This window comes from Electrophorus electricus, chromosome 6 (assembly GCF_041902795.1).
Source record: "Electrophorus electricus isolate QZ-2024a chromosome 6, ASM4190279v1, whole genome shotgun sequence".
In the NCBI taxonomy this organism is placed as follows: Eukaryota; Metazoa; Chordata; class Actinopteri; order Gymnotiformes; family Gymnotidae; genus Electrophorus; species Electrophorus electricus.
Window position 1 is genome coordinate 23429337 of NC_137502.1, and position 15928 is coordinate 23445264.

General features: G+C 43.8%; 1 protein-coding gene across 4 annotated transcripts in view; it reads left to right on the plus strand.

Moving 5' to 3' along the window:
- The window catches only part of cntn5 (contactin 5), a 149845-nt gene that overhangs the window by 27213 nt on the left and 106704 nt on the right, over positions 1 to 15928 (plus strand). Inside the window, exon 1 of one of the 4 annotated variants that reach the window (XM_081716019.1) lies at positions 10573 to 10690. The exons of the other annotated variants lie outside the window; for them this stretch is intronic. The gene's annotated coding sequence lies outside the window, so the exon portion shown is untranslated. Of the gene's footprint in view, positions 1 to 10572; positions 10691 to 15928 lie in introns of those variants that run through there. 4 annotated transcript variants of the gene reach the window in all.

The following is a 15928-nucleotide window of genomic DNA, read 5'->3' on the forward strand; positions in this document are numbered from 1 at the left end:
ACTTATTTGTACATTACCAGCGATGGCGCAGTGTGTTTTAACAGTATCTTCTTGCCTCCGAGCGTGGTGAGATTAGGGGGGCTCTGTTTCCTCTGGTCCATTCCTCTTCCTGACTCTGAAGACAGGAGGCACTGTGGTGGCTAGAGGGAGACATTAATCATTTTTAATGTGCACTCTCCAATTCCCACAGGGCCCCGGTAGCACAAGAGATCCCCCCCACGCCCCCATGCTCACTCCCTCCACCCTCCCCCGCTGCCTGAGTCTCAGGTCGGTTTAGTCCCCTACACCTCGGATATTTGCTGGGAGCTGCCTGCTTCTGCCTGGGAGGGATTTTTCTGGGCAGAAACAACCTAGCTTTCTGCTGAAATTGTTTATAATTAAAAACTCATTTAGCTGCCAATAGTGTGTGTGTGTGAGATCCCTGTTTCTCTTTTGACTCTGGAATTTAACAGCTGTTTTGTCAGTGTGACTCTCACATCAAGCCTGACAGAGCTGATATGTGACAAGGAATTGGCACTTTTTTTTCTCTCTGCTTTATGGAAATACACCTTCCATTGACACACTTTCCAAAAAGTTATAACAGTGTAATAATTTTTTTCTGAATTTGGAATCGGGATTCATGCTAACTAGTAAATATTTCAGATCGTTGCTGTTACTTTCCAACACGAACTATACCTAGACTGTGCGCGAACTATACCCTGAAGCTGTAAGTCAAATTTATTTATAAAGCACTTTTTACAACACAGGTTGTCACAAAAAGCTGTACAAATGTGTGGGTTCAGGTCTCTAATGAGCAAGCCAGAGGCGCCAGAAGTAAAGAAAACCTCCTTGGGCAGAATTAAGGAAGAAACCTTGAGATGGCCAAGACTCAAAAGGAAACCCAACCTCAGGCGGCCCAGCTATTGAACAGACCATACATTATTATATAATGTGTAGTCCAGGTTGCCACCTGCGTTTACATGGTTAACTTCTGATCCAGTAGTATAAGAAGTCATAGTATTGCATCAGAAAGTGATCTGCTAGTAGGACAAAACTAAACAATCTACACACCTGGGAGTTGTAGTCTTCTGTAATTTACATACAGAAAGAAGCGTGCTGTAAAAAGTATTTTCCATGCCTTTTTTTATATATGTTAATGAAAGCTGTTTTGTGGCCTGTGGCTCTCTGGGGTATTAATCAGGAGGGTTGAGGATGAGCCAGTGGCTCCATTAACAGATCTGATAGAATGCCACTTTGAGCCAAATCAAAATGTCTGTCCCCCAGTATAATTGCAGAATTCATGTTTAGCCACAGCATTCACACAGTAGGCCACGTTACTTGTATGTGTGAAGCCATATTTTGGGGTAAATTATGAAAACTACACTGGACTAAGAAAGCCTTTGCTTAACATCAGCTTGTTATAATTCATTTATTCCGCTTACAAGCCAAGAACCGAAATATGAATATTTTAAAGAATGGTACACCACAATTTACTTCGTGTTATTTTTTTAATTTTATGGGTTTTTAAAAAAAATTCTTTTTTTGGGGGGGGGGGGGGGGTGCTGTGTTGCCACTGTTTTAAGTTTCAAAGGCCGTAAAAGTCCCTCCACTGTGCACTGCTGGCCTCCTGCAGTAGGTACACCCAAACACTATTACCCTCTTATTGAGTAAATGACCGTGTCGTTCCATCACTCTTTGCAGTGGGGACAGTATCGATCTGTGCCATTAGGCTTTAATCATGCTTCCTAATGGAACCCTGCCATGCACTGATGGAATCTGAAGGTGCTTGTCAGATCCCAGCCAAATATACAGTTTTATAGACTGGCACGCCAAGTTCAGTTTTTTTTTTTCTATCTATACATATCTTTCCTAAATTTATTTTGGAAGCTAAGAAGCAGACTCAAGGGAATGTGTATAGGCCCCAATGCAAACCAGAGCGCAGCCTTTGATTATCAGCTCTGATTGTCTGCCTGTCTGGTATACCATGTCATTTCGTAAGCGAGTTGGATAACTGTTGCCACTGTCCAAGTCTCTCCAAGTCTCTGTCCAAGACTGCATAACTGCTCACACACGTCCAAAAGCCTTTTTAGTCGTCTCCTGCTTTAATGCACCATCAGTTCTGAAAGACTTGTCATCACTTATTCGGTTGCCCCTTTTCACAGTGTTTTTAGGCAACACTTGCTAAAAGGTTTATACTACATGTTTTAATTAGTAGTTATTTAAAGATAATTGATTGTAATTGTTTGCTGTTTTGGGGAGCAGACAGATTGCAGACGCATCTGCATTTCTGCTTCTTTTTTTTTTTATTTCAGAGAAATTCCATATTTGAAAATGAATACCACAGTTGTTCCTTGAATATGTCAGTAAGATTAATATGGGCTGTAACTAGATAACAAGAATTGCAGGAAATTTGTGACATATCCCCTTTCCTTTTCAAACATCAAACTCTCTCCATATGCAATTTCATCCAACTTGAAATAGTTGATATTAAGTTAGAGCGATTTTTTTTTTTTACGTGGAAACAAAACTTGCTGTATGCCAACAGTATGAAAATACTGAGTAGCTCCCATAAAAACCTCAGTGTTTGAAACAGCTTATTTTTTATAATGAATATTATTATTATTATTATTATTATTATTATTATTATTATTATTATTATTGTTATTATTATGTCATTATTATTATTATTATTATTATTGTTATTATTATGTCATTATTGTTATTATTATTATTATTATTATTATGTTATTATTGTTATTATTATTATTATGATGTTATTATTATTAACTAGTCCCACTGACATTGTGGTTTTACATTCCCCTGCTCCCTCTTCCTCATAATATCGCTTAGTTCCCTCCCAGTGGTTTACTCCTGTATCTTTTCTTACCTCTCTATAGAAGAAAGGTGGCTGTCTCCATTCAGGTGTGCTCACACTGATGGGGGATAATTATCTCCTGCCTTCGGCTGGGTAATTGTCTTCTGATTGAGGTCATCAGTACAATCAAGCCAGCAGAGGGGGCTGAAAAGCGTCACGGAGAGCGTGAAAAGAAAGAGAGGCGTAGGGAGGACATGGAGCAAGAGAGCGGGATGCAGCATCAAGGCCATAGGAGGGTGGAGGCAGGGTGGAGGCTCGCTCGGTGGGGGGACAGAGAGAGATGGCGTCTGAGAGAGGCTTGGGGGGGGGGGGGGGGGGGGGGGCTCGTCGAAGCCTCTGCCCGGTGTCTCTGCCGGGTGTCTGGCTGTGAGGAAAAGGCTTTGTTTACTTCGATGGAGCCTTGCACAGTCTGCTGTTCAGCCCTTCACTGATGGAGTCAGGGGGAAGTCAGCGAGGAGGAAGAGGAAAATGAGGTTCCCTGAGTCTTCATCAGATCAGAGAGCCTCGAACCAGTGCTGTGCGTCTGAATATGGCCATATCGGTTTCAGTAAATAGCAATATCAGGGAGATGGTTGAGTGACAGACGTGCATCCAAAAGCCTGCCCCCACGTCCATAGGCTCTGACTCACACCTGTGCATTTTTATGAACGCATAACGTGTACTCTCTTCTACCTGAATGTATTTTCTTTTCCTGGAAGAATCATTTCAATGTGCCACAAAATGCATGTGAATTTATTATTATTATTATTATGGATGCATTAAAAACTAGTTTATGGAAATGAATTATTTGCAGACAGCACGATATTAACTGCTTAACATGTGTTTTAATACTTCCCACCTAGTTTTTAGTTCATCTTTCCTTCAGTCAGGGACATTTTGAGCTTTGCAGTATGACTCCCATTTAACTGCACAAAAACTAGTGGAATTAAGTGGCTTGTCATAAACATGAAGCATTTGTGATTAAAAAGTGCAAGATCAGTCCTTGAAAATGGTGTTTACAAAAGGTAGTGTAAATAGCAGGCACGAGTGTGAGAAGTATGTATAAATAGAGATGTGCTTGAGAGTCGCACAGACCCCTTAGATGGCATCTGCCGGGGGAGATCCATGACGTGGCTGTTGGTCGATGAGCTGTTCCCACGAGCGTATGTAATGAGTCAAGCGGCGTGCTTAAACTCACGCTGAGCCCCAGGAGGAGAACGCTGGAGAAGGTGAGAGGCAAATGCGCGAAACGAAACCGCGTTGTTTAGTCCTGGCGGTGCTCAACTCACACCACGCTGTGTTCCGCTAGTCTGGCTCGGACCTGCAGGAAATCGCTTCCCATCGAGATGGAATTGAATAGCACTGTCGCGCGTGACAAAACAGCTCTGTCCTTGTGGAGCCTGTGGAACGGAGTGTGTGGCCTTTTATACCTGAGCATAGAGAGCTTTAATTGTTTGCAAGTGAAGGCTAGGGGTGCTTTTTCACGCTCTTTTGAAAAGGTGATCAAATGTGTTTCCCTGGTGCATTGATTCCTCTGTTGAGAAGTGGCACACCTATTGTGACGCACTTCTGGCTGCAGACTCCATAATCCTTGAGAGGCAAGGCGTTTGGCAGAATAGACACGGGAGTTGTTTAGTTTGTTTATGTTTAGTGCATGTCCTATTACAACTTATAGATTACAGAATACAGAATATTTTGTGTGGAACTAAGGCGTAATCAATACGTGCAGAACCTTTCCTTCAGAATCAGCATGACTGATGGCACGTAGAGCTTTGTCAAAATTTGTGTTGATACGATGGCTGTATGTATAGTTTAATATTTAATATTTGCTCTGTACATGAAGCACACGAGAGAACTATGGATGAGGAGAAGAGAATAATAGATGAGAAGGAGGCTTTCATCTGCGCTCACAGACAAGTGACTAGTTACCCAGTGCTCAAACATTGTCAAACGATCCTATCACAAATGGAGGTGGATGAAGTAAAGGGGAAATGCCACTGCTCAAAACACAATGCCTGAGACAGAATGATCAGAATGAAAAAGGAATCCTGGACCACCAGATTAATAGTGGGCATATTATGTGGCCCAGCTACAGATATTCTGAAAATGATCATGCCTAAGATAACTACTGTCATCCACTACTGCCGGTCTAACTTAGTGGCAAGCTACTATTGATCAGCATGCTAGAAAATATGCAGGTAGCAATAAGCACAATGGAAACCACCAAAGACAACAGACCACCTGAAAAAAAAACAAATTGGTATTTACTGCTGCAGTAGTCATACTTGAGACCTTAGGCTACAAAATATAAGAAACACCTGATGTCCTTGTTAGAAACGAAGGCTGGAAACTAAGATATAGATAAGTCAAATGGAAGTCAGCAAACTGAAAGAGGTCCAGAATGGTATAATGATGGTGGAGGAAATACAATGGCCAGCCCATAAGTGAGGCCCTGAAGTCTGCTAAACAAAGGTGAACAGCACTGGCAGCTAGACAGCAGAGATATACACACAAAAAAAGTAGCCAAAAGAATAAATGCCCTGGGTTTGGTATCATCCAAACATCGTAAAACAAAGATCATCTTTAGATGCTGTAGAGCAAGTATTACACTGAATACTCACTGTTATTTAAGTTGATCTTGAGAAATGAGCCCTGTTTGCCAAAGTACCATCTGAAGTATGCTGTCAGTTACAAGAATTCGCCACAGTACCCTCTAAAGTATACTCAGTTACAAGCCAACAGCAACGCCAATGATAGGACCTGGGTTCTATCCCTGAGTGTAGATCTGAACTGAAAGAACAGTAGTGGAAGACTATATGAATGAATGAATAATCGCATAACACTGGTGCTCAGTAGTGAAAGAACAAGTCAGCATTACAACAGCACATGTCCAAGAGCGGGTCACAGATATGAAGAACTTTGCCTTGACATGATCCATGCCTACTGGATAAAGAAACTAACAGCTTTACATAGCCAACCATCAGAAACAAATGAACCATCTGCTAACTACTGGCTTCCATCTGGACTTGTTACTGCATAGCAGGACAGCACTGGTCATGAAGGACACCAGCAAGGGCCAGTCACCATCCGATTACAGACCCACAACCTGCCTCTCCACTTCCTTAAAGCTCCACTACATCAATTACTTGCGATCAACTTGAATGAGCACGTGTGCAAGTACATGAGCATTACTCAGAATGGGATTGGTAATGACATCAGAGGCTCAAAGCAGCACCTCCTGACAGATAGAGCTGTCCATCAGAATTCTGAGACCAGGCAGACTAACCTACTAACCAAACTACAACAATACTAACCAAAATACAACATTAGAAGGCAACTCGGAGACAATTGCCTGGGATGTTATAAAAGTGTGGGATGTATCAAGGAGATGCAGTGTCCCCCTTCTGTTCTCCATAGACCTGAATCCTCTCAGCTCATCAATAAGAGTGGGATACAGGTACAGATTCAGGAGCAGAGCTACTATTAGCCACTTCCTGTACATGGATGACATCAAGCTGTGCCAAGACAGAAAGGAACATTAATTCACTGATCCACCTAATCCAGACATACATCAAGGACGTAGGGATGCCCTTTGGGCTAGAGAAGATAAATATAAACCCCCAAGGATGAGCTGATGAGGGAGTGCCACAGACAGATGGAGATGTGGTCACCATTGAAGCAGAGGAGGTGCCGTGTCTGGATAAGCCCATCCAGGAAATGTAGCACTTACAGCAAAGCTGGCTGATATAAGACAGTTTCCAATGGCTGGAAAAGGTAAGACTGAAGGACAGTACAGGCTCATTAATCTTAGCAGCACAAGATCAAGCACTAACAATAGATCTAAGTTGGGATGTATCACACCAGACAAGTCCCAAGATGCAGTTTGTGCACAGGAGTCTCTGAGACAATCCAACGCCTAGTAGCAAGATGGAAGATGCTGACAGATGATGCCGTATCACATGTCCTTCAATCTTCTCTATCTCATCTGGACAAGAAACAGAAATGATCTAAGAATCCCCTTCATTGACTTCAGCTCTGACCTCAATGCAATATACCACTTCATGCTCAAAAAGAAACTCGAAACTCATGGACTTAGGACTGAATAAGTTCAAAGTTCAAAGTTTATTTGTCAGTCATACATGATATGACTTGCAGTGAAATGCTTTTTTCTGTGTCCCCACAGTTCATCAGTTGCCCTGATTCATGGCCCGTATGGCCTGCGTTAAGAAGTTCCTCTTCAGTCTCTGTGTTGGTCTGCAGAGAGCGAAAGCGCTTCCCTGACCTCAACAGAGAGAAGTGCCTATTGTTGGGATGGGTGGGGTCCTTCACAATCCTCCTGGCCTTGGTCTGGCACTGCTTGTAATATATGGTCTGCAGGTCAGGAAGTTCCATATGAGTGATGCGGTCTGCTGAACGCACCACCCTCTGGAGTGCTTGTCTGTCCTGCTTGGTGCTGTTCCCAAACCAGGCTGTGAAGTTCCCTGTGAGGATGCTCTACACCTGCACTATTGAGAAGTTCTGCAGCACCTTGGAGGGCAGACTGAAGTCTCTTAGGCGTCTGGGGTGGTAAAGACGTTGACGAGCCTTCTTTGCCAGGAAGTTGGTGTGGCAGGACCAGGACAGGTCCTACGAGATGTGAACTCCAAGGTACCTGAAACTGTATACTCTCTCCATCGTGGTTCCGTTGATCCTCATAGGTTGGTAGTGCCGCTCCTGCTTCTTGCTACAGTCCACAATCAGATCCTTTGTCTTGCTGACGTTTAGGAGGAGATTATTTTCATGGCACCAGTTTTCCAGGTGTTTAATCTCCTCCAGGTAGACCTTCTTGTCATAGTCCGAGATCAGGCCCATGACGACGGTATCATCCACAAACTTGACAATGATGGTAGAGCTGGAAGTGGCCATGCAGTCGTAGGTGTACAGTGAGTAGAGCAGGGGGCTTAGGACACAACCCTGGGGAGCTCTAGTGCTGAGGATGAGGGTGGATGAGACACAGTTGCCCACCCGTACTGATTGTGGTCTGTCTGTTAGGAAGTTGGAGATCCAGTCACACAGGTATGAATGCAGTCCTAGATCCTCCAACTTAGTAGTGAGTCTAGAGGGGACAATGGTGTTAAATGCTGAACTGTAGTTGATGAACAGCATTTTAAAATGATTTCACCTCCCTTTGTCCATGTGCGTCAGTGTGGTGTGAAGCAGATGTGCAATTGCATCATCAGTGGAGCGGTTGTGGCGGTATGCAAACTGCAGTGGGTCGATTGAGGCTGGCAGTGAAGAGGTGATGAAGTCTCTGACCATATTTTCAAAGCACTCCATCATGACTGATGTGAGGGCAAAAGAGCGGTAGTCGTTGAGGATGGAAGGTCAAGGTTTCCTTGGGACAGGAATGATGGTGGATCGCTTGAAGCAGGATGGGACGATTCCGAGTGTCAGGGAGAGGTTGAAGATGTCGATGAATACCAGGGTTAGCTGGTCTGTGCAGGCTTTGAGGACTCTACAGCAAATGCCGTCTGGTCCCACCGCCTTCCTGGTATTCTTTTCAACACTCTTCTCACGTCACTCTCCGTGATGATGAGAGGGCGCTGGCCTATGGTGGGCTCTGCGAATGTGCTTTTGGCTGCACTGATAGCACTATTTATGCTGTTAGCATTAGCGCTGCCAGGTGCAGCCTCGAACGTAGCGAAGAATGTATTTACTTCAATCGTCAGAGACTCATCTGCGCTCATCAGTGTGGGGGTGGGCTCTTGTAATCCGTGATCCTCTGTAGTCCCTGCTACAGGGTTCTAGAGTGACTCTGCTGGAACTGTGAATCTAGTTTGCTCCCATAGCGCCGCTTTGCCTCTCACACTGCCCTGCGCACTCCGTATGCCGCAGATTTGTACTTGTCCATGTTCCCACTGATGATACCCGCGTTGTAGGCAGCAGTGCAAGAGTTCAGAGCCTCGCGGGTGGTTTTGTCCACCCATGGCTTCTGGTTGGGAAGCGTCTTGATGGTGGCTCTTGGGATTGTATCATCCACCAGTTTCCCAATAAGTTTGTTTATGTTTGTTTATAATTTGATGAGTAAGATGGCGGTGTGGTCTGACTTACCAAACGGTGGATGAGCCAGTGCTTTGTAACTGTCCTTGTATGGGGTGTAGCAGTGATCTAGTGTCCTCTTTTCCTTGGTGGGGAAGGTTATGTGCTGATAAAGGTTGGGCACTGCATGCTTGAGGTTAGCGCTGTTGAAATCCCCAACCACGTTAAGTGCAGCGTCCCGGTGTTGTGCCTGAAACTGTGTGACAGCCTCATGAATTTCACACAGTGCAGTGTCCATGTTGGCCTGGGGTGGAATGTACACGGTGTTGACGATGACCGAGGTGAACTCACGAGGAAGGTAGAAAGGACAAAACTTGAGGGTGAGCAGCTCCAGGTTGGGTGAGCAGGAGCAGGCGAACATCATTACACCAACTGTTATTTACCATCACACACACTCCACCACCTCTCGACTTCCCCGAATTTGCCGTCCTGTCCATGCGGTGAACCAAGAAGAACTCGGCCAGCTGGATGGCTTGGCTCAGTACCACTGGGTTCAGCCACGACTCGGTGAAGCAGAGGAGCTTGCACTTCTGAATGTGCCTCTGGAACTTTATCCTGGCCCAGAGTTCATTGAGCTCGTTGTCCACAGACAGGACATTGGTTAGCAGGACGCTTGGTAAGGGAGCTCGGTGTGACCGAGCCCTCAGCCTGTGCCTGACGCCGGCTCACTTTCCTCAAGGCCTTTTCCTCCCGTTGCGTCCTTTGTTCTCCCTCAGGATCTCCGTCGGTCAGCTTGGGTGCGGGGTTAGAGACAGCTTGAGGTGAGTGTTATGTATACCAAGAGAAACAAGATGCGCATCGTGGTGCAGAGAGAAGGGTTTTAGAGGGAAAAGAGATGGCGAAAATAGCACAAAAAGCAAAAAAAAGCAAAAAAAGAGCAAAAAAGTGCAAACTGTGGACAGAGCAGTCGCAATGGAAGCCGACCTCACCGGCGCCATCTTGATATCAGGGAATACCTCCTTGAGCAGTTGGATCTACGGCGTCCTGACAAGCAGAGCATAGTCAGTGAGAGTGGGAAGCCACATCTCATACATGCTCACACCAAACACATGTGCACCACAAGGAAGTGTTCTGAGTCCTCTGCTGTACTCTCTCTAGTCTAGTCTACTCTCAAGTTCCTCATGTAGCTCCGCCACCATTGTGAAGTTTGCCAGTGACACTGCTGTGTTAGGACTGATCACCGACAATGATCAGTAGACATGCATGAAGGTAGTGGAGAACCTCACACACTGGTGCCACAGTAATAACCGGTTAATAACCTGTGATAACCTGTTATGGAACCTGTTATTATCAGCAAAACCAAAGACCTGGTGGTGGATTTTAGGAGGAAGGAGAACAGAAACTACAAGGCCCTTAGCAATCCACGGGACCCAAGTCGAGAGAGTATGTGTCTTCAAGTACGTTGGTGTCATCCTTTCTCAGGACTTGGCATAAACACACCATATTGAGTCCATAGTCAAGAAGTCACAACAGTGCCTTGACTTTAGGAGACTGAGGAAATGTAAACCGCCTTCTCGCATCCTCCAATGTTTCTACCACAGTGCCAGTGAGAGCATCCTGATGGGAAACAGAACCTGGTATGGAAACAGTGCCAGCTATGACCGCAAGGCATTGTACAGTAGAGCGTGGTGCAGTCTGCTGAGCAAACTGTTGGAGGGGCTCTCACTTGTCTTTAAGATATTCACGGCGGGTGGTGTAGAGAGAGCTAAGAAGAGAATCAAAGATCCCAGCAGTCTGCACCACAACCAGTTCACCCTACTTCTGTTGGACAGCTTGAGGGTAAGCACAGAACAATTCCTTTCCATAAGCAGTACAGTCACTCAACAAGATAAACACACCTTAAAAATGACCCCCTTCTTAAACCTAGATCTCAAAATGATGATCTGTCAACAAACATACCCTGCACTGGCTGTTATGCAACTATATTTGTTTACTTATAACTGTACCTATATTCACATTTGACAATACTTTGCACACTACATTTATATCGGCTCCTTTCCTTTAGCACTTTTCAGGCATGCCTCATCTTGACAATGCACACTCTGCACTTTATGTACAGTATACACAAATACAAGCAATACACACATTGCATAAATAGTGAAGTGTGCAGCTTAAAATTATTTGAATATTTTGAATTATATATACCAACTCTCTAGCAGTAGTTAGTTTTCACTTGTGTTTACTGCTTGTATGTATTACCATCACTGTCTTTTAGTTATTGTCTGAATTATGATCTATTCTGTGATAGGTGTTTGTGATTGTTATGCTGTGTATGTTGTGACAGTATTCACAGCTCAGAAAACTCACAGCCAAGCTTTTTATTGAAAATAAATGTACATGGTAAACTTGAAGTTGAACTTGAGTGTCAGAAAAAAAAAGATATGAAAACAGGAATATATATATATATATATATATATATATATATATATATATATATATATATATATATATATATATATATATATTTTAGACACCCCCACACACACTCACAATGAATGCTCACTTTATTAGAGGCACCAGCCATTTCACGATTGGAGCTTCCCTGTATGGGAATTAGGTACATGACCCCAGAGTGCAGCATAAAATCAGTTGAACACAATTCCCTGAATCCACAGTAGAATGGGAAAACTGGGTGTTCTGAGCCACTCTGAATGAGGCACGGTCATCAGTGCTAGACTAGCTGTGGCCAGTATTTCAAAAACTGCCAACATTGTGGGGTTTTCTCATCTAGCGGTGTCAGGAGTATACCGAGAATAGTGTGATGGAGTAAAGGCATCCAGCAAGAGTGCATCCTGTGGATGTAAACAACCAGTTGACGAAAGGGGTCAGAGGAGGATGTCAAGACTTGTTCTAACTAAGCAGTGCACAGTCAAGAAAACTGCCTCTGTATACAGTGCTGTTGCTCCAAGTAAGGTGTCCGAATGCACAACTCATTGTTCCTGAGCACGAATGGGCTGTAACAGCAGACAAGCAGTGTGAGTGCCGTTACTATTGCTGTCTATTGTAAGACTCCAGTGGGCAAAACAGCACAAAAATTAAATCCCCGAGCCATGGAAAAACATTGCCTAGTCAGAATTCAGATATCTGTTGCAGCATGCTGATGGGAAGGTCTAAATTTGGCGCAAAGAACATGAATCAATGAGCCTATGTTGTCAGGTATCAACAGTTCAGGCTGGTGGAGGTGGAGTAATTGTGTGAGGAATGATTTCTCAGTAGGGCTTACCAAAGCATTGCAGCAGATTAAGTTCATCCCTTCATGGCAGCTATTTACCCTGTGGAAGAAGTACACTTTCAGCAGAACAATGGACCATGCTACAATCGTTGTACGGTCATAGATTGGTTCCAGAAACAGGACAGTGAGCTTTCCTTGCTTCCATGAACTTCACAGTCCCCAGATCATAATCCTATAAAGCTTCTCTGGGATGACAGCATGTCAGTACCACCATTTAATTTGTGGCATCTGAAAGAAGCTATCCTATATATCCTATCTGTATGGCCCAAGATTCCTACAGAATAAATTCAACACCCAGTGGAATGGGTGCCACTGTGAATTGCTGCAGTTCTGAAAGCTTGGGCTCTCTACCAGAGGCCTGGGAGATTGAAGGTCCAGTGTAGTATCTTAGCTGTTCCCAGGACAGCACCCTTCTGGACAGACATCTCAGGTGTTGTTCCTGGGATCTGCTAGAGCCACTCTCCCAGTTTAAGAGGTCACAGCCCCTAGTGCTCCAATTACTATGGCAACCACTATTGCCTTTCTACCTCTATCAATATGTCCCTCTTCTGCTGTTTGTCTATTACTACTGAGTCCAGTTAGCTAGCCATTACAATTTTATCAGTCTGGATCTGGAAGTCCCACAGGATCTTAGCTTGCTCATTCTCCACCCCCTTCTGGGGTGTATCCCACTTTGACCTCAGAACTTCCAGCCCGATGATTCTGTATACCATGCCAGCCACTTGGTTATGTTGTTCCATGTACGCTCTGCCAGCTAGCATCTTGCATCCCACTGTTATGTGCCGGATTGTCTTAGGGGCATATTTGCACAGCCTGCATCTGTTGTCCTTCCTGGTGTGGTAGATCCCAGCCTCTAGTGATCTTGTATTCAGAGCTTATTCCTGTACTGCCATGATTACTGCCTCCTTGCTGTCTTTCAATCCAGCCTTTTCCAGCCATTGATACGATTTCTCCATATCAGCCACTTCTACAATTTTTCAGTGGCACATACCGTACAGGGGTTGATCCTGCCATGATGCCTCCTGTTCCTCCTCATTCCCATCCACTTTGGCTTTCTGCTGTCTGAGGTGCTAACTAAGCACAGGATAGTGCTCACAAACCCTCGGCCCCCAGCCTTCCGCTTAGTGTCCAGTCTCAGTGTTGACTTTGGGAGGAAACCCTTTGTGCATTATGAGGAGATTCCGAGATTCCTTGTCTTGATGTCAATTCCTTCTAATCCTTCTATCTCATATATATATATATATATATATATATATATATATATATATATATATATATATATATATATATATATATATATATATATATAATTATCCTCTTGAAACGAGATCAATGTCTTAGATCTTAACATAATTTTTAATTGATTACATTATCTTTTTATTATCAGTGACCTTATCTGTCATAATCAGATCACATCATAGCCATTCATGGAGGAACTTTTCAGTATCTAAATATAGCACACCTTGATCTTCTTTATGTTTTTTCCATGTGTAATACTATCTCTCTTTTTACCAGACTTTATTATTGTGGGTCCCATGAGATGTGTTGGGAAAAAAAAAACATTCTTGCACACAGTGAAGTCTCTGAAATTAAATAAGTAAGGCAGGATTCGCTGACTCTGGGGTGCATACGAGCCTCTGTGTTGTGCCATAGCATAAAGAGAGTTGTGCTAATTTGTCTCGGCTGCCATGTCAGGAGAAAATAGCATACATAGCTGCACTGGCCAGATACCGTAACTTCTGCTCTGGGCGGTTGAGTGGCCCTTGACCCCATGAGGAGACTACAGAGTTCAGCAAAAAGCAGAAGCCGTCTGCAGTTCATTTCCACCGCACTGTAGGATGAGGGATGCCAGAGAGTCCTTCCTTGCAGTCCTTTGCCTTCTGACACGGCAGTGTCCAGGAGGCTTCCAGCAGGCCCTGTTCCCTGGGGCCAGGGGCTGGAAGGAGTCTGACTGCTCACCGTGTAGAGGAGGCTGACATCTGGCTGCATACCATTAGAGTAACAGGATTACACAGGCTGCAGGACACAGTGGGTTTAGCCGCTGACAGAAGCCTGACATATGGTAATTCACAAGCGCTCCACACAGGAGCAGCACCTGGGTTACAGGCACCGGGCTGGAGGGGAGAGTTCAATGCCATGCATCTGCTATATGCTCTGTTTGTTGTTGGGCTTGTGATATCTGTGGGGATTGTTTCATGGAAAACTGACTCAGTTAACTATCCAGCTCACAAACTGTTGGAGATGAGGTGATTAGGTTTGTTTGATGTTTTATTTCATGCTCAAAAAGAAAAACACCGAGCCTCTTCAAATCTTAAGTATTTCCAATTCGTCATAGATAATATCCCAGGGGAAGGCATCTATCCTGAACTAACGAATTATATCACTCTGCTGATGTGTCTCTCATCAGAAATTGTGACTACGTTAACAGTACCCTGACATCTGGCTAGATTTTGTTCTTTACCTCTGGGCAGATTAGCTACAGAATAAAGGGGGCCTAATCTCATTCTGAGTGAGATGTGGATATTAATCTCTTTCACTGGCCAACCTGACATTCAATCTCATAGATCATTCCTCTGAAACTGAAGAAATTCTCCATATAGATTCCCCTGCTTCTATGTGCTGCAGCAGTTGAAGGAAATAAACAGGGAAGGGTTGTTTGGCAGTGGAGCACTGTGTGTACTGTGGTTGCCTGTTCATCTAATAAACCTCGTCAAAATGCAAAGTCTGCTTCTAAAAGAAAGATCAAACAGTGAATACAGTATGGTTTGTTTACTGTTTGTAGTATTTGAATGTAAGGTTGGGTCGCCATGTTGATTAAGAGAGGGGAATAAATAGGTGGGACTAGGATATTGTGTGTGTGTGTGTGTGTGTGTGCGTGTGCGTGTGCGTGTGCGTGTGTGTGTGTGTGCGTGTGCATGCGTGTGTGCTTGTGTATGCGTGTGCATGTATGTGTGTGTGTGTGTGTGTGTGTGTGTGCGTGCGTGTACCTGCATGGTAGAAAGTAAGAGGTGGTGTGGAAGTAAAAGTAGGGGAGTGCATGAATCTAGCCAAGCTTTTTTTGTCTCACTAATGAGAGACTGACGTGTGTGTGTGTGTGTGTGTGTGTGTGTGTGTGTGTGTGTGTGTGTGTGTGTGCGCGCAAAGAGGGTGTGCCCCCATTTGAGAGTGAAAATGTGCAATTTCAATATCTAAGAACCTGAACATATATGCTGTACTGACAGCATTAGGTACACCTACTCTACTGTTGACAGATCACTCGGTTTCTAAGTACAGAACTGCTGTTGATTTGATCTTAATTCAGTGGTGGATTCTTTTCAGCATAGCACAGTGGCATGGCAGTGGTGTGAGTGTGTGTGGGTGTGTTGAGCTGCTACAGACTTATCAGGCATAGCTTAACAGAGTCTGCTCAAAGAATTGCTTCAGTTTCAGAGCAGTGATCTTGGGGCTACTCTGCTGGTATTAGGTTAACATACAACAAATTTGGCATAAAGTTAGTGTTTGTTATACAGAAACAGCAGACAGGTTATCAAATGCAATTTTCAATAAGTACATTGGTCATTTTGACAACAGATGGCTTTATGAGATGTTTTATGATTTTTGTTCACTATTACTGGTAGGAGTAATTTACATTAATATGCACAATTTCTATAAACATAAATGTTTTTAACACTGTTAAACTCATGATGTACTAAAAATATATTTAATTATGCTTAATACTTGCATCCTCAATGGCTTTACTACTACTACTATTAATACTACTACTACTACTACTACTACTACTACTA